The sequence below is a fragment of the Podarcis muralis genome, chromosome 12 (assembly GCF_964188315.1).
Source record: "Podarcis muralis chromosome 12, rPodMur119.hap1.1, whole genome shotgun sequence".
Lineage (NCBI taxonomy): Eukaryota > Metazoa > Chordata > Lepidosauria > Squamata > Lacertidae > Podarcis > Podarcis muralis.
In genome coordinates this window covers 19,481,973-19,504,120 of record NC_135666.1, presented here as the reverse complement: position 1 = coordinate 19,504,120, position 22,148 = coordinate 19,481,973, and the positions used below count along the sequence as shown (strand labels likewise).

Below are 22,148 nucleotides of genomic sequence, written 5' to 3'. Positions count from 1 at the left end.
AGCAGTCTGAATGACTCGAGCAACTCTTTTCTCTAAAGTTCACTGCCTTTTTTCCTTTCCCCTTTCAGCGCAAATTCAGTAAGTTGCAGAATGATGAATGGAAGCATCCCACGGAGAAATATTTAAATTGTCACATTAGAAAAGTCATAAAGTAAGTAGTAAAATGCAGATGAAAAACAGCCAAGTAAAAGGGAGTAAATTGAAAATGGCTTGCTTGATGGTGCAATTGAAAGACATTGCCAAATCACTGTTTATTTGTAACATGTTTTGTTCAGCAATTGGAACCACCTTTGGTTACAAACAAGAACGTTTTCGGTGATTTAATATTCTAGTCCTATTTAGTATGAATATTTCTCCACTTTGAACAAGAGTTATGAGTACTTTTGCATCTGGTTAAGTCTTTAGTCGTGTGGCTTTCTATTGTATACAGTATATTTTGTTTTGCTCATCTATGGTTATCCAGTCCACAACTTCAGGATAGAACAGGCTGCACATTAAGATAAGTTTTAAGAAACAGGGGGGACGGGGATGGACCCTCTTATTTCTATCCCCCAAGCTTGTGTTTCAGTGTATTTAACTACTTATTAACTATCCTTAGGCAATAACCATGCCCCCTGAAGAGCTTCTCATATGCAAGTTCCTTAGAAATGAAGGGGTGATGTTTAAAAGCACAGCTGTTCTCTCTGGTTTATTACAACAGAGCCCAGGCAGAAATTCCAGCTCCATTGCATCTGGTACCTGTCAAGCAGGTATTGTGGCATGTGGAAACAGGAGCTGAAAAGAGGCTGGCACTGGCAGGGGGGCAAGTATGCGTTGTGCAACCCACACATTGCTTTGGAATTTGCTTTGTTCTAGCAGACCCTCCAAGTGTCCCTATTTTCCAGGGACACCCCTGATTTAGAGAAGTCATCCTGGTTTCTGATTTGATCCCAGAATGTCCCACTTTTCCTTAGGATGTCCCTATTTTAATTGGGGAAATGTTGGAGGGTATGGAGTTATCCAACCCCTGAGCCATTTGAAGGCAATCCTGTGTAGGGAAGTTTTTTTTAAAATGTTTATAGTTTTATTATGTTTTTATATATGTTGGAAGATGCCCAGAGTGGCTGGGGCAACCCAGTAAGATGTGTGGGGTATAAATGGTAAAATTATCATTATGGAATGTGATGTCCCTATTTTCATCAGAGAAATGTCAGAAGGTATGTTCTAGTCCAGGGGTCAGCAAACTTTTTCAGCAGGGGGCCGGTCCACTGTCCCTCAGGCCTTTTGGGGGGCCGGACCATATTTTGAAAAACAAAACAAAACGAATTCCTATGCCCCACAAATAACCCAGAGATGCATTTTAAATAAAAGGACACATTCTACTCAGGTAAAAACACAGATTTCCAGACTGTCCGCGGGCTGTATCTAGAAGGCAATTGGGCCGCATCCGGCCCCCGGGCCTTAGTTTGCCTACCCATGTTCTAGTCCTTTCCCCATGATAAGCAGGGCCAGCCCAATACATTTTGGCACCTGAGGTGGATCTCCAAATGGCAACTTTCCTCACCTTGCCTCATGGGTGGGCCGGCCCTGCAGATAAGGCTCATATGATGGACTGTCAGTTAAAGGGACATAGGAGGTCACAATTCATTCTGAGAGGGAAGTGGATAGGGGAGAAGGATAAGTCAAGTAAGGAACTGCCTTGGCCCTTAGAATGTGCTGTTTTTCAATAGCTGCCATAGAACTTAGGGGACATGTTTGTGTACATGAAGGTGAGCCACCTATATCTTTCATTGCTTGTGACCTGCACACAATGGAAAATCATGGACAAGGATGTGTCATTGGGGCAAGCTGGAATACATGCTGCTTGCTTCATGTTTTGTACCAGCGGCATTGAATTGTGTTGTGTACTGAAGTTCTCACCCTGGGCCAGCAGGGGGATACTGTAGATAGTTCAGGTCCACATAAGCAAGTAAGGGATTGAAAGTGACGTTCAGTGATTGGATAGTTACAGAAAGTTGTTACAGTTACGTTGTACTGGAGCTCTATATAAGCAGGCTGACTGAACCCTTCAGTTCAGTTCTGTTCTGACCTGTGAATAAACAAGAGCTGTTTGGAAAATCGCTGTGTCGTCTGATATGTTCATCCACAACTTAACAAATTGGACAAAGAGTTTTGGAGATAGTGTCATTTGAAGCACATACAATGCATCATATAGATAGAACCCATTGCAGCGGTGCAGTTTTCTCACCTGTTATATTGGTTGAAGAGAGGCATACACTTATAGGGAACTTGTGGCCCTCCAGGCTGGCTTTCAAGGTTCAACAGCTAATACAATAATTCCCTAACTATCTTAGCTGCTGCCCTTCCTGTGACCTTTGTGTGACCCACTTGCGCTCTGCCGCAAAGCCTTTGGTTTCTTTAGCCAATTGGTAGCCAGAAGCAGGAAACGGGTCACTGTATGAGTTAGGCCTTCCTGTAGAGATGCCTTTGATGCTCCTATGTGGGTTTGCTGATTGTTCCCTGATGACAAAACATGAAAAGGTGATGGCGTGCAAGTCGTAGTCAAAATACAACTGACAGTAAAGGATGGCCTCCTAGGCAGGAGAGTCGGGAAGGAAGGAAGGCAAACAAATCTAAAATTAGTATCAAAGAGAGTGTGGTGTTTCTGCACCTTCCTGTGCTTATGCTCAAAGTAGCTTAGATTTATATAGCCAACTGAGGCTCTCTCTCTAACTATGAAGCCCTGCAGATGTAAGCTTTGGGAGAGCATAAACATGTCACACAAACATCCGTTTGTGAAATGATACATGTGAAACCTTAATAATTTAAATGTTCTGGCGAGCAAGGAAGATATGAGTTAAGGGAATATATTCCGGGCCAAAACAAAAATTAGGATGATTGTATTTTGCTGGAGGGAAAACTGCATTATTATTTTTTTAAAAAAAGAAGCTGGATGGAAAAGAAGGATGTGCTCTTGCACTTTTAACAGTTGGGTAAAAGAGGGAGTTTAAGCAGGTGTCATGGAAGCTGCACCTGCTGAAATTTTTCTCTCCTGTGCAACAATAAAAGACACAATAGGTTCTTGATATTTTCCATCTGGCGACCTCACCTCACTTGCATAGCATACTGTTTTAACATGAAATATTGCTACCTTACTTTCCATATGGATTTATAGGAAGGACTGGGGGTGGTATGAGGATTTTCTGACAAGAGCAGCTGGATTGATAAGTGTTGGGCAAATGCCAGAGAGGAGGGGCCTTAGAAACATGGCCAAAAATGGAGGAAAATATGGCGGTATTACCAGCAAGACCCCCTGACATGCAAGCAACTGTAATCCTGTTAGTGGCCCATATATTTCAAAGCTGTGTTGAATCTGGCACGTTAAGGTTAACTTGAAAGTAGCAGGGAGCTGTTGAGTAAAATAAGCTAATCTTGATTCTTGAAATTCAGTTCTCATATCTGAGTCTTTCATTTGACCTTCCTTTAAAGAAATAAAAATAAAAATGCGTCAGCCCAGGAGAGAAGTTGCTTTTTAAGAAGCCTAAGAAATAATGGCCACAACTGGTGATTGGATGAACACAATGAGAATGAAGATAAAGAACTGGAAGTCTGATCTTTTCTTTTGCCCTCATAAAGAAGCTCGGAACACCACAGTGGTGCCTGAACTCATAAATAAAGCACAAAAGAGACTTGAACCTTGGTCTTCAACAGCGCGAGGTAAAATGTCATTGCATGAGATATTTTTACATGATTGGTTATTGCAAATGTCTAACCAGCTCCCCCCCCCCCCCCCTTTAAAGGTTTCACTCTTGGACACTGTAGGGAATTTCCTTATGCAGAGTTTCTCTAGCTGCACCTTGAGTGACTCGTTTATATCACTTTTTTTTAAAAAAAGGAGATTATAATCCCGATAAATAGTTTTTGTCACATTCAAGTGCAAGAGGCTTCTTTTGTAAAAGATTCTTTCAAATATGTTTGCTCAAATCTGAGATCTAAGAAGCACAATAAAATATATTTAACTGTAGTAATTCTAATGCCTGACAAGCATTAGAATGTGTTTGTATAACTGTATAAATAAGTGTTGTATAAAGACTAAACAGTATTTTCCAATCAGGCATAAATTACTTTTAATTACAAAGTTGTTTACATGCCTTGTTCACTCTTACAACACTGGTGTGTGTGTGTGTGTGTGTGTGTGTGAGAGAGAGAGAGAGAGAGAGAGAGAGAGAGAGAGAGAGAGAGAGAGAGGGAGGGAGAGATGAGATGAGATCAATTTTTGCATTTTGTAGGTCAGAAACAGCCCATGAGTCCTGACTGAAGTGGGGTGTGAACTCTGCTTTGTGCGCTGCAGTTATAGTTGTTTCAAAGTGCTGCCGTGTGCTTTTGGGGGGGGGGGGGAGAGCATAATCACTGAATCGGAGAAATTGCAATTTAAAGATTTAATCAGGCAAAGAATTACACCTGAATAGAACAAATTTAACAGTAAACATTTAGTAGGTATGGCTTTTAATTTAACAGATCTATTTGGAGGCTGCAGGTGGGCGGGCGATTCATCTCTTTGAATTCTACCGCCATGTAAAAACTCAAGCAACCACTCTGCATGTAGTAAGTAATACACCAGGGAGAAGGTTTTAGCATAGTTTCCCTTGCTCCAATGTTTACCCCATGCAGTTTACTCTATGAAGGGAGCTTTAGTTTTAAGATGAAGAGCATTCAAAAGGACAACTTTGTGTTCCTGCAATCTGACAAGGCATATTTCACAATGGGATCACTTCAGTCTACTGCTTCACTGGTGGTCTTCTTCACATCCATCAGTCACCCACCATGCAAGAAACCAAGTGATGCTGTGCCTTAGGAGAAGTCAACCCTAGGAGAGTTTGTCAAGGTTCCTCAAAGGCCTGCAAGCATCAGGGATGTTCAATCAATGAGCCCAAAGCTTGGGGGTGGGGAATAAAAATAAATTCTTAGAACAGTGATGTGGAGTCATTGACCTTCCAGGTAGCCCAATGGGGCTGCTGCAAGTGGAGTCCAACATCTGGAGATCTACAGGTTTCCCATCCCTGGAGATGCAAATGGTTGATTCTTTGCAGATCTCAGAAGAAACAAACAGAGGTTTGGAAATACGTGTTGCACACAGATTTCTTACATCCATATTTTGGTTTAATGTGGCTTGTGAGCCCCTTGTGCTTCCTTTAATTTCTGCTTGTTCTTGCAGCGTTGTCTGTCAACTTCTACTGTCCCACAAGTCCGCTTACCTTTCCCGGTGGGCAGTGTTGAGGCTGGGCATCCGGGACCTCTTAGTGATCCAGCTGGGAGGTGGAGGAATGCCACCCTCATTGCACTGACTCCTGGCCCTGCCACGTGCCCAGCTGTCCAATTGTCACAGCCGGGGGTATGGTCATGGGCTCTTTAAACCATGGCATGGCCAGGGGGGCTTCCTCCTTTCGTCTCCTCACCAGATTTCCCAGCCCCCCAGCCCCCTTTTTATGCGTTGCTATAACAGTGAATTATGGACAAATGCCGGCCGCCATATTGGTGGGGCTGGGTAGGAATTTTTCCACTTGGCAGATTGGCACCAGCCATTTGGTTTTTGCCTACCTTGTAGCAATCATCACAACTTTGTAAGGTTAGGCATTAGGTAAGCCTTTGTTTATGGTTGTAGTCTCTGCCTGCCCCTCCTCGATAAGGGTATCCTGTTAAAGGGATCCAGGTGTGTTGATCCTGTCCAAAGCCTGGACTTAGGCTAGGGCCATGCCACAACCCCAACGGGGACCCCAGAGGGTGTCCCGATTTGACATATGTCATAGGGCTCCCCCTACTGGTGGCTTACCCTTAGTGAGACTCCCTGAAGACAGGCAGGAGTCGGGATATAGCCTGGTTTCACCCAATGCCTAAGCCAAACCGCTCACATTTCTAACCAATCAAGTTGTGGCCTAATTTATCCCATAAACATAAATATTCCTACAAAAGAGCCCTACAAAAAAGGCTCCTCATGAGGCCAGAGGAACATCACCCGTCTATTGTTTTATTGATTTAATATGCTGTCAACCACTTTGAGATTTTTATTAAAAATATAAAGCGGTATAGAAATTAAATTTTTTTGTGTGTGTGTGTCTGTTTATTATCTAATGCTGGGGTGCCCAAATATTTTTCAAAGAGGGCAAGATTTGATGAAGTGAACATGTTGTTGACCTTTTTTTAGGATTGAAGTTGTTGAGCTTCATTTTCTTATTCAAACTGTGAAAACATAGGGAACCTCTGGGGAATTAAAGGAGGCGCAAATGATCCACAATCCACATTAAGATGGGGTATTGACAGGCTCTTAGGGTTATGGCTAATGCTAGTTCTACTCAGAGTAAAAAGGTAAAGGTACCCCTGACCGTAAGGTCCAGTCACGGACCACTCTGGGGTTTGTGCACTCATCTCGCTTTACTGGCCGAGGGAGCCAGCGCACAGCTTTCAAGTCATGTGGCCAGCATGACTAAGCTTCTGATGAACCAGAGCAGCACACGGAAACACCGTTTACCTTCCTGCTAGAGCGGTACCTATTTATCTACTTGCACTTTGACGTGCTTTCAAACTGCTAGGTGGGCAGGAGCTGGGACCGAACAACGGGCGCTCACCCCGTCACAAGGATTTGAACTGCCGACCTCCTGATCGGCAAGCCCTAGGCTCTGTGGTTTAGACCACAGTGCCACCCGCATCCAATTCTACTCCAAGTAGACCCATTTAAATTAATGGGCATGACTAACTCAGGGTCATTGATTTCCAGAGGTTTAGGACTTAGTTGTATACAACCTTAAAATCTGAAGACTAAGTTAAAAATTTGATATAAACTGTTCTTTAACAGTGCTCTGACCCAGTTGCTTGCATTTATGTGCATATTTTTCAGATCTGTGGCATGGCATGGGGTTAATTTTTTAAAATTTTTTTTGCAGGTGAATCAATGGCTTAAAGAGTCTTAAAAGCCCTTTCAGCATCTAACATCAGGAAAAGAGCTGTATACTTTCAAATGACAACAGTGCTTGATTGCCTTTTTTCCCCTGGGAAATAAGGGGGCAATTGTGTTCTTCTTGTTAACACAACTGCTTACAGCTTTCTTTTGGGCTGTCTGGCTGACGACAAAAAGAGACGGATTGTGCTGCCAGGTCTGATGCTTTTGTGCTGTTAAATAGATTTGTGAAGCTTTTTTCTAGTATCAGGGGAGGTCAGGAAATTAAAATTAGCAGGGTTAAACTAGAAAATAGCTTCTTGGAGAAATGTAGAAGAGGAGAGGATGGCATAAGATCAGGAAATTCCAGATAAGAGCTCATTTTGATCTGTGGTAGCAAAAGAGAAGTACTGCAACTTCTTAGAGACTCACAGGCTGGATTTGGGAGTTCACACAATTATAATTGCTTGAAGAATCCCTGATTGTGTTGCGTCTTCATCATCTGGCCTCAACACCTTTCATGCGTTGGAAGAGGAGGAGGAGGAGGATGTGAAGCTGGGAACCTGCTGTATATGTGCAGCCTTCCTGCATGATTTAGACCTCTGTGTGATGTTGGAACCCTGTGTGGTCAGGGTTCAAAATCAAACAGTGTGCCTTCATGAATGGAGTAGGTGTCCTTCTTTAGAAGAACTTCTGCCCCAGTGAGTGGATGAGTTGATGAGGTTGCTGACTCCACACTCCCATGATTCTAGTTGTATATGAATGCCTGAACAGAGCAGCTTGATGAATGCATGTTTGTCGCTCATTGATTGTGACAACCAATAGTTACTCTTCAAATGTGAATTAACCCTCACAGAGTAATCACCATAGACTGAACACAATGACAAAGACCTTTCTGTTTCACCCAGCATCTTAAGGAAGCTGTACTATGCGTATTTATGGAACTTAGATTTTTTGTTTTGAACACCATATCAATTTATGGTTTTATTGGTCTGGCCTATGGGTAAAATTTGATCTGTTTCAATTTGGACTGCAAAGCCATTTTCTCCATGTGACACGCTCCTGTGCCACACCTGTTGTCATATGGAAAACTCAATCATGCAGCTGATCTCTGCAGAAAGTCTGGGAAGGAAGGAAGGAAGGAAGGAAGGAAGGAAGGAAGGAAGGAGCGAGCAAGCATTGATTAATCCCACCTCAGGCTCAGATTATTATTACATTTTAAAATCTTGCTTCTCTTCTAAGGTGTGCAAGGCGGTGTGCATAGCTTCACAATAGCTCTGTGAGGTAAATTGGGCTAGCAGATGGCAAATTGGTTTCAAGGGCATCTTGAATTGGTTTCATGGCAGGAGCTTTCCCAGGCAAAAATATTCTTTGTCACGTACGTGAGGTGACGGGTTTATGCACACACACACACATTTGGATCATGACACACAGGAAGAGAGGCAAACTTAACACGCTGAAACATAAAGATAACAGCAAAGTCTACAATCTGAGGCGGGTGTGCTAAGCAGGTTTGCAGTGCACAACAAAAAAAAGTCGGATGGTGCTTTCTATCTCATTCCTAAAATCACCAGCAACCCTCAAGTTCCATCTGTAAGTATTACCTGAAGGCAGTTAGATAACCACGACAGAAGAACACTGCCCGTTTGACAACAGATAATGCGAACACTGACGATTATGCATTACTGTTATTGATCAGCCGCTGAAAGGCAGGGGCTGCGCCTTGGGTTTGGATAATCAGCTCCGCAGCGGCTTTTATCTCTGAAGACACCATAAGGTCTGTCGATCCTCGGAGCTTGGGTTCCTAACAGCTGTCTGGTGGCTTGAAGCAACAGGAATTGACAAGGCAGGAGGCGATGGGCTCATTCTTGCAACCAAGGTTCCCAGTTATTTCAGAGTTGTTATTCCCAGGGTTCTTATCTGGAGATAACCCGTAGGCAAACACTGAAAGTATTCCAGGATGTTTCCATCACCCTGGCTATCATGGCTCCTATAGTGGGCACTTGGAATGGATGCAGATGGGCTATTTCATCACACATTGAATTTTTCATTTATTTCTGGAATGTGAGCTGCCTTCCTAATGCAAGTTGCTCAAATCTGTTTTCATCAATACCCTCCATGAATAGCAACGTTCTTCTTACTACTTAGCACCCAGGTTAGGGAGCCTGTGTCCCTCCAGATGATGCTGGACTCCACCTCTGATTATTCATGACCATTGGCCATGGTTGCTGAGGCTCATGGGAGTTGGAATCCAACAACTTCTGCACTTGATATGTGTTGAAATTCTTGACTGTGCTGGACAGCATTAACTTTGTAAGTGGTTCTCTGACTCCATCTTCTTTCTTTTTCTTTTTTTTTACAGAACAGATCCACTAACGATCAGAGATTGGAGAGAAATTCAATTCAGTTTGCATTTAACAATGAGTTTAGCTAATTTACATTTTACAAAACACAGCTATCCTTTGACATTCGCACTTTTCTGAATTTTGCAATGCAGTTCTCCAGCCAAGTATTCTATGCAGAAATGCCTATAACAAAGTGTGCCTGTAGATGCATATATTAGGGAGAAGAACATACAAAAATACAGTGTGTTAGGAGAAATTGCTTTAAGAAATGTGTGCATTAGGAGAATGTGTATATATCAGGATAAATTTGCACTGAACTGCTGATGACGTTTCACAAGGACTTTTTTTTTAATGGAAATGTGGCGAACCGAAGAGTGGAAAAGTGAGAAACCGAAAGAAACAAAAATGGACATTTTCAACTATCTCTAAATATGAGAGAGAATATTTATGGTAATATTTACACAAGTTCATATCCCAGGATGAAAAAGAGACAAACTGGAAGACTTTGGTGTTGCTGTGGTTTGCTAATATTCTTTTTAATGTACTTTTGAACTTCTGATTCACTTCTCACTCTGTAAGTAAATAAGGGGTCAGGATGAGTCTAAGGAGTTATCCCAACAGAGCCAATGGTATTAAGCTACACTTAAGACTTCCAGTTGGTGGTAGTGTTTCTTCTGACTCATAGTATAGTGAAGCTGCTTTTTAGCTGCGTTCCACTTCCTATTGAATGACTTTCCTATTTCCATAATGGCAGTTATCAGGGCATAGTAGCAAATAGGAACAAGACAATATTGATGCTTGGATTGTACTTTTCAAGGAACAGAAATTTGTAGCAAATGCTCACATTCCTTGAAGATGCTTGTCAAGTGTGAACACATCTTGTCAAGCAGATGTTTAATAGGTGTGAAAAGCACAAGATTTAACAACAAAAGAACATATGCCCAACTCTTCCTCCCGCCCACCTCACTCTTCCAGAGCTTAAAAATAAACTCATCTGCACAATGTTTCTCTTCTTAGCTGTGAAAGAATGAAATAGGCTGCCACTTACAGGTGTTTTTGTTTGTATCTCTCAAATCAGTGGACTGAAAGCCTAGGTTATTCGTTTGGAGTGTTCTTATGAGAGGGAAACATTTGCCTAATGCTGGGGTCGCCAAAGGGGTGGCTGGGCTGGGTTGGGTTGTGGTGTGTGCTTGCTTGTGGTTGTGATACTCACAGCAGTTTCTCCAGTTTGCAAAAGTGTCACTTTTTTATTACCAAAGTAGCTGATGACCATTAGCAATGCAATACAAAAATAAGATAATATCAATAAGATAAAATCCAGAATAAATCAAGCAAGTCAACACAAAATACAAAGAAATTTAAAGCACCAGTGAGCAACGTAAGATTTTTGAAAGAAGACAAAACCAGAGACAAATAAATGAATAAATAAATGAATATGTTCCTTCCACCAATCTAAAAGCAGGCAGGAAAGGTGTGCTTCTCTTGGGAGGCTATTCCAAATCTTGGGTACTACAGCCAAAAACAGCCTCTCCTGGGTATCATGGTGTAGTGGCGTGAAGAAGAGTTTGGGTTTGATATCCCGCTTTATCACTACCCGAAGGAGTCTCAAAGCGGCTAATATTCTCCTTTCCCTTCCTCCCTCACAACAAACACTCTGTGAGGTGAGTGGGGCTGAGAGACTTCAAAGAAGTGTGACTGGCCCAAGGTCACCCAGCAGCTGCATGTGGAGGAACGGAGACGTGAACCCGGTTCCCCAGATTACGAGTCTACCGCTCTTAACCACTACACCACACAGGCTCTCACCACACTTCTCATAGTGAAGGATATGTTCTCCCTTCACTGTTTGACGAAGTCTGCCTCTGAATAGTAGCCCTCAGGCGAAAAAATGTTTCTCACTATTTCTACCTACTGGGGAACTTGTGACCCTCCAGAGCTTGTACTCCATCTCCCATCATCCTTGACCTTTGTCCATGCTGGCTGAAGCTGACTGGAGTTGGAGTCTAGCAACTTCTGGAGGCGCTCCATCCCTAAGGCATCGGGCAGAGCCTCTGAGACTAAACCTGGAAGCCCTGCTTTTTGCCCGTAACCCTCATTTGTGCTCTGCAGACTGCTTCTTGAAATGTCAAATGACAATAAGCTGTTCATACAGTGACCTTATCAATGTAATCCATTCAACACTTCTGACCTGCAGCTGATGTCTATCGGAGCGAGAGCGATGCAGTCATTACTGTGCAGTGTCTTCCTCGAAGTGTGTCAGGGCTAATTCAAAACGAATGCTCAGATGAGATTCCTAATTCTCATGCATGGAAGGCAAGTGAGACAAAATAGAGGTGAAGGCCATTCGTGGGTAACACCTGCCTTTGGATTCATCACAGTGGAAGGTTTAGGATCCTAACTCTGACCATTCCATCTTAGTTTTTGTGATGGTACAGAGGCAAGTTGCAAAATAGTTTTCACAAGGAATGCATTTCCTGTGCCTATAAAATCTCCTTGCGAAACCTACTTTGGCAAACAGCTCTGTCCCATGCATATCTAAGAAGTAAGTCCTACGCAGTTCAGTGGGACTTATTCCCAGAGAAGTGATAGGACTGAAGCCTAAGTGTACAGTCAATGTGAAAATGATTCTTTTTTCACTCACTATTTCTCATGAGGAACTGATGCAGCCCTTAGCATCAGATGGCATTCTTAGCATCTCTTGTGGGAGGGGGGGGGAAGCCTAATATGACTCAGGTCCCAAACTGCAGACTACGTTATTGATCCATCGTAACCCTAGCAATTACACCTGAAAGCAGCACCCCAACACCTGCTCCACAGAACAGGGTTTTTTTCTGTAACTAAGCAATTACAAACTTTGCAGTCTTAAAGATTCCAGACTCCTTCAATGGGCCTGTCTGGCATGGGTGGTAGGCAGAACTATTAACACCTAAATATATGCTAATATATACCTTCTTTATTTCGGTCCAAAGACCCACAAAAGCATTCTCAAAAGCAAAATAAAACATTAATGCAGGGAAAGGATTCCAAGGCAGTCACTATGTTTTATCCAGAGCATGTAGGTTTCTATTTCTTATTACTTCCGAGAAGAACTTAGCCACGGCCAGGATAGTATCATTTGACATATCTCCAAGGAGGTACTTAAGGTAGAAGGTTTCGGATTTTCCAGTTAAGTTTACCAATAGGGGTTTAATTAATTGATCCCTGGCTTGTTTGAACTGCTCACAGTGTAGTAGGATATTCCTCATAGAGTTGACACCCTGAGAACATAAGCAGAGCCTATTCTGGCAGGGTATGCCAGACAACCTGCTGTTTAGTACTTCTGATGGAAATACATTTTGTCTGGCTTTGGTGAATAATCGGCCATAGTTAGGTACAGACAGATTCATGAAATATGATGGTAACTGAAAATCATGGCCATAGTGGATTCCAGGTCCACATGTTACATAAGATCTAGAGCAAAGACCGCTGCTTGAAATATCCCATAGCCTCTGCCTCAGGGGATTTGAGGGTAATATTGTAGCCCACATGATGTAAAAAGACTGCCAATTTGCAGTGCAGGGACAGCAATCCTTTGCAGACATGATTTCCAGACAGGGCTGTCACCATTCTCGGAGAGGGCAGACACCCTGTCCTTTTAAGCTGCTGCATAGCAGACAGCACTCTGACACGTGTTTTTACAACCTTGGAGCAAAAGCTTCACCTGTTGATTGCCCACCTGCCCTGTATCTGTCATCAGCAGAACAGCCCAGCCAGAGCAAAGGTGGCAACCCTAATTAATACAAGGGTTTAGGGTTGGTTTTTTTTGCCATCTCCCCCCCTCCTTTCAGTACATTGTCTTAGTTTGGATCCATTTAGCATCCCTCTGTTTCCTCTAATGCCCAGTGACATGTTTTATTATGTAATGCCCTGCAGTTGGCACTTGTGCTCAGTAGTCGAATGAGATTTGAGCCCTCACAAAGCAGGGCAGTAATGTATGCATGGACTGTGCCAGCGCGGAGACTATCTGTTGTAAAAATGGCTTTGATACCTTCTAAGCGGAGTTAGCTGCCAAAAATCCTGTAACAATGAAATATCATTTCAAAGCTGCCAGGCCCTTCCACCTCCCCCCCTTCCGCACCCAGCTCTCCATTCCCCAAAGCTCTGTAAGTACAAGGAGCCCTTAATGAGGAGCTGAAGATCATTATGTATGCAGGTGCAAAATGACAATGACAAGGATTTTAAATCAATCTCTCCCCATTATGCAGTCACCTGCCAGCAGTGAATGTTTCACCCCTTTTATTTCAAGCTGCCAAATGTCATGGGGGGTCAGACCTGTTAGCACAGCATTTTGGGGGCATTTCCTAATCAACCTTTCACATAAATTATGACCTCTTTTGTTTCCCCCGCTGACTGAGGCACTTTAGCTGTCACACACTCTTTTGTAAAAGCTCTGTTCTTCCATTACACTTGTGTGTGTGTGTGTGTGTGTGTGTGTATTTCTCTTATTAACATTAAAGGGAGCTGCTCGCGAGGATGGGTGCTTTAAAAGAAGTCAGGCAAGCATCCGGAGATCCTGTCCTTAGGATAGCGATTTTCAAAATGCATCCGGGAGAACTCTGGGATTCCGTGGAAGAAGATCAGGAATGACAGGCCGGCACCAGGGCATTGCTACAGACATATCATGGCATCTCTTTCTCCTCTTCTCTGGCTGCCAGTGCATTTGCAGGTCCAGGTGTCTGGCCTAAAGGGTACATTCTGCTCCCTTTCCCAATTATTAAATGGGAATTCTGGGAGCTGGAAACTTGATTCTCCACTGTGCAGTAGGAAGAGCCTGCTTACCATCTGCCTTTGTGTGTAAGAGTGAGTGGATTCTGGAACACTTGGGATGAAAAGTAGCTCTGAGAATTCCTCCTCCTAATAATCTTCGGCAAAGCCTTTCCCCATGAAGTTTTGCAGGGATGCATAAACTCTCGCCGAAGGATATTGTTACGCTCACCCTGCTTCTTTCAGCTGCTGGATTCTGGCAAGTCCCAGAAGCATAAAAATTGATTACATTTTAAAATGGCCACAGGTGACATTCTTTTTTATTTGGGCTCATGCTTCATTTCACGTTGAGAATAACCGTCCTCAGAGTAATTGTGCATCTCCTGCCAGCCAGTGGGAAATGAGTTTCATAATGCTCTGGCATTATGCAGGCTGAGGCTTGAAAAACATATGGCGCAGTTCTGAAAAGATGAATCATTCCGGTGTGCCTTGGACCTTAAACTGAGGACTCTGTCCGTGTCCATCCTCACCTAGTCAAACTGCTCTGGCAATAGCTGTAAACCTGTTGGAGGCCTAAATTGATGGGGGAGCTCTGGAATAGCTGGAAATCTTGCCCTCCTCCCTTCCCAGAGCCCTCAAGGATGATGGATGCAAACCACATTCTCAAAGATATTAAATGATACCTTGAAATCAGCTATTCTCCAGAGTAGGGGAGAGAGTAGCGGCAGCAGAGAGAAAAAGGAGCTTAGAGCCGCACGTTACTACATATGGACTTTTCCATTGCATACATACACACCACACATTTAAAACACATTATTCCACCCCAACAAAAAAATAATGGAATCTGTAGAGTGTTGGGAATTGTGTGGAGTGAAGTGTGTTTCACAGAATTCTGTTTTTGGGGGGATGCATTTTTTAAAATTATTCCACCTTTCTCCCAGTGTAGGACCCAAGGCAGCTCACAACACAAATTAAAAAGAGATGCAGCTAAAACAGCAGCAGCAGCAGCAGCAACAACAACAACCAGTTATTAGTATAAAAAACCCCCAAATATTAAAAACAGCACTGAATCAAAACCAAACCATTTAAAAGCACAACAAAGTGGCAAGGAAATATTCAACAGCCACCATTAAAAGACTTGCTGCAACAGCCACTTAGTGGCCAAAGGCCTCTCTAAGCAAAGAAAAGAAGTACCGTATTTGCCTGCCAATGAAAGCAAAGGCAGATTGGGGACCAGCCTAGTCTTCTGTGGAAGGGAGTTCCACAGTCGGGAGCCCTGATCCTGAGACATGGTGCTCTTTAAGCGTGCTGAGGGCATGCAGCCTCAAGACTACATCTAAGTCAACTTTGCTAGGGCACAAGTCTGGGGCCCTGCCACTGGGGGTGGAGCATAGTGGTAGTCACTGTGATGTCTTTTGTTTCCGTACAAAAACTTGTTACAGAAGTTGGACTTGCTGTATAGCAAAACTTCAGTTGCGTCTTCCGCCTTCACTTCCCCAGAGGGTGGTGGGTGGCTCCTTTCTAGCACAGGTGCTGCACCCCCAAAATGAAGGGCAACATTTGCACAGAAAGGCACCATGCCATTGGTCCTGCCAATGTGATACTTCCTACACATGTTGTTGGATCAGTGATGGAAGCAGAGTTCCTGGACTCAGATGCCTCTCATGATTCTGAGAGATTCTCTCTCCCTCTCTCTCATGCCTTTTCATTTAGTGTGTGGCTCTCCTTCTTAAGTCACCCAGTGCTGTTATTCCTTTTTGCAATGCACTGCTGTACTGTACTGTATGCTTGCTTTGACTTACAGGAGGTGCATTTAGTGAATGAATGGCCCTAGCTCACTGAACAGGGTTAGACCAGACATCCTTTTGTTCCCTTCTAAATGTAGAGTTTCACAATTTGTGATCTCCAGACCCATCTGCCCTCCGCATCCCCGCTTTTTCCAATCTCCTCTGTGTTCAACAACCTCTGATGCTGCCAGCCCTTTTATGTAGTCTCCATCTGTCTCACACAGGCATTACTACCATGAGGAGTTAATTCTGCTCCAACTTCTAGGCATGTAACTTTGCTGTATCTTGACTGTGGATCTGCTCTGGCTGTTTCTGTTATCTCTTTGCTGGGGAGCCCAGACAGCCCTCCTTTTATTTTCTCCCCAGAGCCTGTCATACCTGTATCATTGCTAGAGTCATTCCATTGTTCTCAGGCTCAGAAACTAATAAATCCTTTAGATTTCTGTGGTCAAGTCGTGGGGAGTCAGGAATGCTTGATCTACCCAGCTAGTCAAGATTTCCAATATTTCCCCAACAGCTATTATTAACTTCATGATTTTAAGAGTCTGGAGGTTAAAAAGAGAAAACAGATGAGGAAGAAAAGAGCCAGAAGATACAGACATGAGTTGGCAGAAAAGGGGAAATTAATAAAATTGAGGGCCGAGGCCCCTGGTAAAGCACTTTCTTTAAACCGCGCAGACTTCTTTGCAGTATAAACTGAATGCGCATATGGCAAACCATTTGTGGGAATCTTCCTCCACAAGTTCAGTGCACACATGGATATGCTCCAAGGATGTTCCCTTAAAGTTCATGACATGCCTCACACTAGGGATTGGGGCTCATGGTGGCCACCAGTTTTAGTGTGAGTAAAAGGATGGTCCTATGGTTCTATGTACTCCAAAGCGCTTGTGCAACTCACAACTGAGGAAAAGCCTCATCTGGTAGGTTCAGACACATTGCCATGGCTTTTGTCGAATTGCAGGCCTTCCAGCAGAGCAGCCTGAGTTATTTTGCTGCCTAATGCAGCAAGCAGCAAGCATCAAATAGCACATGCGCGTGCGCACGCACACACACGCCTGAGTCAAGTTGCATTGAGCTCAATACTGACCATGTTGTTTTGCTACCTGAGATGAAGAATGCCATGAGTGCCTGGGAGTAAGAACAAAATAAAACATTTTCATGACACCTCAAATCAGGTGCCTGAGGCAACCGCCTCGTTTTGTCTAATGATAGGGCTGGCTCTGCCTTCCAGGAACTGGACTGGAGCTCTCATCCATGCACCAGTGCATCTCTTGGGGAAAATCATGGGTCTCCTTAGTCCCTAGTTGTTTGATTGGCTGCATGCCTTTCTTCACTCCGTCTCAACTGTTATTGGCCACTCTCCTCTGCTGCCCCTCTCTAAATGTGTCTTCAACTTGTGTCTGGGCTGTCCCTGATAAGACTGCATCACTGGGGCTCATATGACTGAACACACACACACGGAAAACTACTATGCCAGGGGAAAGGCTAGGCTAGAGTCCTCCTTAACATCTAACTTTTCAGTGCCAGGATTTTGTGTGTGTGTTGCTAAGTTGTGGGTGAACATATCAGACGACACAGCGATTCTTCAGACAGCTCTTGTTTATCCACAGGCCAGAACAGAACTGGGCTGAAGGGTTCAGCCAACCTGCTTAGATACAAAGCAACAGTAACAACTTTCTGTAACTATCCAATCACTGAATGTCACTTTTAATTCCTTATTTGCATATGTGGACCTGAGTGAAAACTATCTACAGTATCCCCCTGCTGGCCCAGGGTGAGAACTTCAGTACATAACGTGTGTGTGTGTGTGTGTGTGTGTGTGTGTGTGTGTGTGAGAGAGAGAGAGAGAGAGAGAGAGAGAGAGAGAGAGAGAGAAAGCATTCAATTACACAAGCCCCCACTGCAGTCTGAAAAGCACAGCCCAAACATAGCTTTGCCACTTTATTGGCTCTTTGTAAGAACCAAGTCTTTTTACAATACAACGACTCAGCACTTTCACTCCTCATTCTGAACTTGCCTGTTCCTATAAGCCTTTCCCCTGGTTCTTTAGCTTGCTTTGCTCTCCACCTACCTGGCCTGCCTTTGGGGAGCTGATCTCATCTCACCTTTCCTACCTCTGACCTTCCTTCGCCTGTTCCTTAGGCTAACTCCACAGGCAGGCCAACTGACTGTAAAAGGCTCAAGCTTACAACCCAGATCCTTCCTCCCGCTTGCTGAGAGGCCCTGACTCGTCAGTTGTGTGACAATCTCATTGTGACAAGCCAGCTCCTACCAACTCCAGATTAAAAGATTACCGCCACCTTTCATTTTTTGATGGCACGGGTCAGGGTATTTGAGCAAACTCTGCAGAAACATCAACAACAAAATGGATGCGTCTCTGACATCAAATCAAAAGTAATGAATTGCAAAGTTTAATTTGGATTTCTAGCAACTGCATAGTGTTTAATTAGTGTGTGACTGAAGGGGAATTTAAAGAGACAAGGGCTGTCAAAAGCTATTCCTGTCAAGCCAAGTCTACAGCGTAACACAGCGTAATTTTGTTGTCTGTGCCATATTGACTTCACGCCAAGTCATACAGATGTGCTTCAAATTCTTGCCTTGTTTATGTTTCTGTATGTGGTGTGGAAGTTCTCTGGTTAGGACCTTTGGATGAAGTCCATGTGCACATTAACAAATTGCTGCTGGCCTCAGATCTTCTAGGAAAATTATAAGCTGATGACCTTTTCTGAAGCTCTGTCAAGTTTTTCCAAGAATTATTTTCCAAAGTATTGTTGACCCAGAAGTCATTGCTGATTCTTCAGAGGCGTGCTCTGGACTGTCGTATCTTCCACTGAAACCAAGAGAATTAACTTTCAAGGAAATTGCTCAGGATGCTTGATGAGCCAGTAAAAATAATTTGCATAAATGCTGGATGGTGCCAGCTGTCATCTCCAATTGGACCTCCAATTGCAATCCAGCTCATTCTTCTTTTAGATATTTTGTGAGTATCAATAACTCACAGAAAGGACAGTGGTTCTCTAGAGATCCTGGTACATTGTTGACACAAAATGTTAAACACTAGTAGCACTAGCAAAAGCAGCAGCAATACCTGGGGCTTTACACAATCCTAAATTGAGTGCCACAATCCTACATTAGAGACCAGAAGTTCGGTTGCCATGACACATGGCCTCCAAAAGAGGAAATGCATCAGCACAAAAGAGGATATAGATTTGTATTAAATTTGCACACACTGATTTATATGTGTAGATTCAGATTCAGAAATGATCTGCTTCTTCCATACAGACCGCCTCCCCTGGGTGTTAAGATCAGCGGAAGGGGCTCTCTTGATCATTCTACCTTCCTCTGAAGTTATGGGTGTATTTGTGGCCTGGGAGAGTACCTTCTCTGTGGCAGCCCCTAAGTTGCGGGTCTCCCTTCTCATAGAGGCTTCTTCTGTATAGTGGCTTCTTAACTATGCAGCTTTTGGTAACTTCTGAAGAACAGCTCAGGGTGGCAATACCTCAAGGACCCCCTCTTTCCATATAAACCTACCCAGACCCTGAGATCATCTTCTGAGGCTCTTCTTCATGTGCCACCTCGTCAAGCGGCAACATGAGAATGGGCCTTATCTGCAGGGGCTCCCCGTCTATGGAATGCTCTCCCCAGGGAAGTTTTCCTGGTGCCTTCATTGCACACCTTTAGGCGCCAGGCAAAAACGTTCCTTTTTAACGAGGCCTTTGTTTGATGTGTTTGACATCCTATACGCTTATAAAATGTGGCTCTTTTCTGGGGTGGGTGGGTGTTATTGGGTTGTTGTTTTTATTCTGATTATATATGTTGTGATCTTTTCTGTGAACCACGCTGAGACCTCTGGGTATAGGGTGGTATATAAACTCTAACAACAACAACAACAACAATAATGTACTACTTTACTCTGGCCTTTGACACTTTGCATGTGTTTCAGGGCCCACCCTATTGGTGTGAATGCAATCTGCTTTTTACTGTCTTGAACTCTGAATTGTTGTAACCTGGGACTTTCTGGTGAAGAGCAGGTAATACATTTGGCAATGATGATGATGGTCATTGCTATGGGATCCATGGAAAAGCCATAAACCCATAGGAGAGAAGCACTGTTTTCATCACAGCAGTTCACATATATTGTTAGACAAAAAACACTAAAAAATGATCTAACAAATCATAGCTTTAACAACGGGAGCTGAAGCCAGCAAAGCTTCAGTTGTGCCTCTGGTTCTTTCCCATCCACATCTCTGCTTTGGTTTCTCCTACTCCATACCTCAAAAATGACACCAAGGTTTATCTCATACCTAGTTTAATATAGCTTCAGTTCTGTCATAGTCTGGGAAAGAAGGTATGTATCTCTGTCACTACATGTGCTATTTTAAATCTGATCCTTGCCTGCCTTTTATTATTCATAATTGCTCCACTTGGCTTTTTTCTTTTTTCTTCAAAAAAACCCAACCCAAACCGTTCTGCAGTTTTAGTTTCCCTGGAGTCACAATTTCTAAACTTGGTTTTGACTGTCAGATAAGTGTTAAATTTAGTAACATGAATGGTACTTGATCCCAGCAGTCCAGCTAATTCATATTACAGCTCATAATTACTGTATCCTGCTCTTTGTGCCTACTAGCGTGTCGACTCGCAGAGCAATGATTTGTTAAAGCATTAATTTCTTCCTCTCCATTGTATCTCATGCCTCTGGTTACCCTCAACCACATTTTTTTTTAAAGAAACTTTAGCATTAGTTAAATTATAATGGAATATATCTTTTCAGTTATCTGCCTCTAGAGGATAGAACAGATAGTTGTCTTGCTGTAGCTGATCATTTCACAGTGGCCCTTTCTCACACACATAGGAACTCCTCAATGAGCAGCAGACATTTGCATCCCCTTCAGTGGCAAAAACTCTTGGTGGATATGAAATGGAAGGCACACTGCCCTGTGAGGAGAGAGATTGTGGTTGCCATCTTTCTCTTATTGCTAATCTAGCCCAGGATCTTGTTCTCAAGGTGGCCAGCCTGGAGCCAATGGGAAGCCTGCAAGCAGGCCGAATGCCTCTCCACCTAGCCCTTAGAACTATCTCCAGACCACTTCCTCATCGCCCCTGCTTTGCACCCTCCTCGAGTGCCTTTGCCTGTCTGGAATATGTCTGATAAGATCTCTTGGAAAGAGAATAGAAAGGGTGTGTGTGAGTGCAATTAAAAAAGTAAAATTAACAGCTTGGGGTTTGCACCAGAATACGCCCTCCATCTCCTTGGTAGTGTTTGCATCTGTAGGCTCCACACTGCCAAGCCAAATGAACTAAATGTGTGTGTGACGACCATGATAGTCCCAAACTTCTTATTTCAATTTCCTGTGCTAGGGCAAGGCATGTGAGAGGCATGGAGCAGGTTTCTTGCTGCGGTGGTAAAGTGCAGGTGGTCTTGAGCTGGGGATTGAAGCTCTGCTTTTTTATGGAACAAAATTTAAGCAAACCGTATAGCAGCTTGTCATGTGAAGGAGTTGCCATCCTGGGTTTCTGCTACACTTCAGCACCACCATTCTGAAGGGCCGGAGAGCACTGTTGGGACTTAGCACCTTAGCAGTGACTCACAGGCCCAGAAAGGTCCCACCTGATCAAGTGGTGGATGGTGACCATTGGAAATGATGAGGTGGAAGGCAAGGACCCCGACAGCAGCTGGAACCAGAGCCAATGTCAGGCGTGGAGTAAACTCAATCTACTTGTTTGCCCATCCTTCTCCTTGCCAAGTTCTACAAGGGCAACACAGAGACTACGGAGCAGGGAGATGACAGGCAGTGCCACCTCCCTGGGCTGGTTGTAAGTGAGAAATCAGGCAGTTGGGCACTGCCTGAGGTTGATGGGGCAGTGTCCCAATTTCCCTAATGGACCAGCATCCACTGTCTGATCCTATCTCTTATAAAAGAAGAGTCCGTTTTCTGTTTGGGCAAGTTATCATAGCTGCTTGCTTGCTTGCCTGCCTGCCCAGCATCCTCATGGGACTGACAGCTAGGACCAACTTTCCTTGGAGGTTTTTAAGCAGAGGTTGGTGGTCATCTGTCATCATGGATACTTTAGCTAAGATTCCTGCATTGGAGTAGATGAATCTTGGGGTCCCTTCCATGATTCTATGAAATGGGAAGTTCTGGTAGTGCTCTGCTTTTCTCCCATTCAGTTGGCTTTTGCTAAAGGCTCATCCATTCACAGAAAAAAAATGTTTCAGTGCAAAGATTGTGTTGTCCGGGGTATCTGTGGCAAGCTCACTCAGTGAGGAACTTGCCACAGTGAGCTGAATAGTTGATAGCTAATGCCGGTCTTCATAATGTGATGTGGGACATTCTAGAAGTGGATTTTGAACATGGAATTGCCTTC

At 43.7% G+C, this 22,148-nt stretch overlaps 1 long non-coding RNA gene across 1 annotated transcript; it reads left to right on the top strand.

The window, feature by feature from the left end:
* The first annotated feature begins 65 nt into the window (after positions 1-65).
* On the top strand, positions 66-9,444 carry LOC114607516 (uncharacterized). The gene is made up of 3 exons (XR_013394746.1): positions 66-151; positions 3,469-3,696; positions 9,273-9,444. It is a non-coding gene; the product is annotated as an uncharacterized LOC114607516 (long non-coding RNA).
* Positions 9,445-22,148: the final 12,704 nt, after the last annotated feature.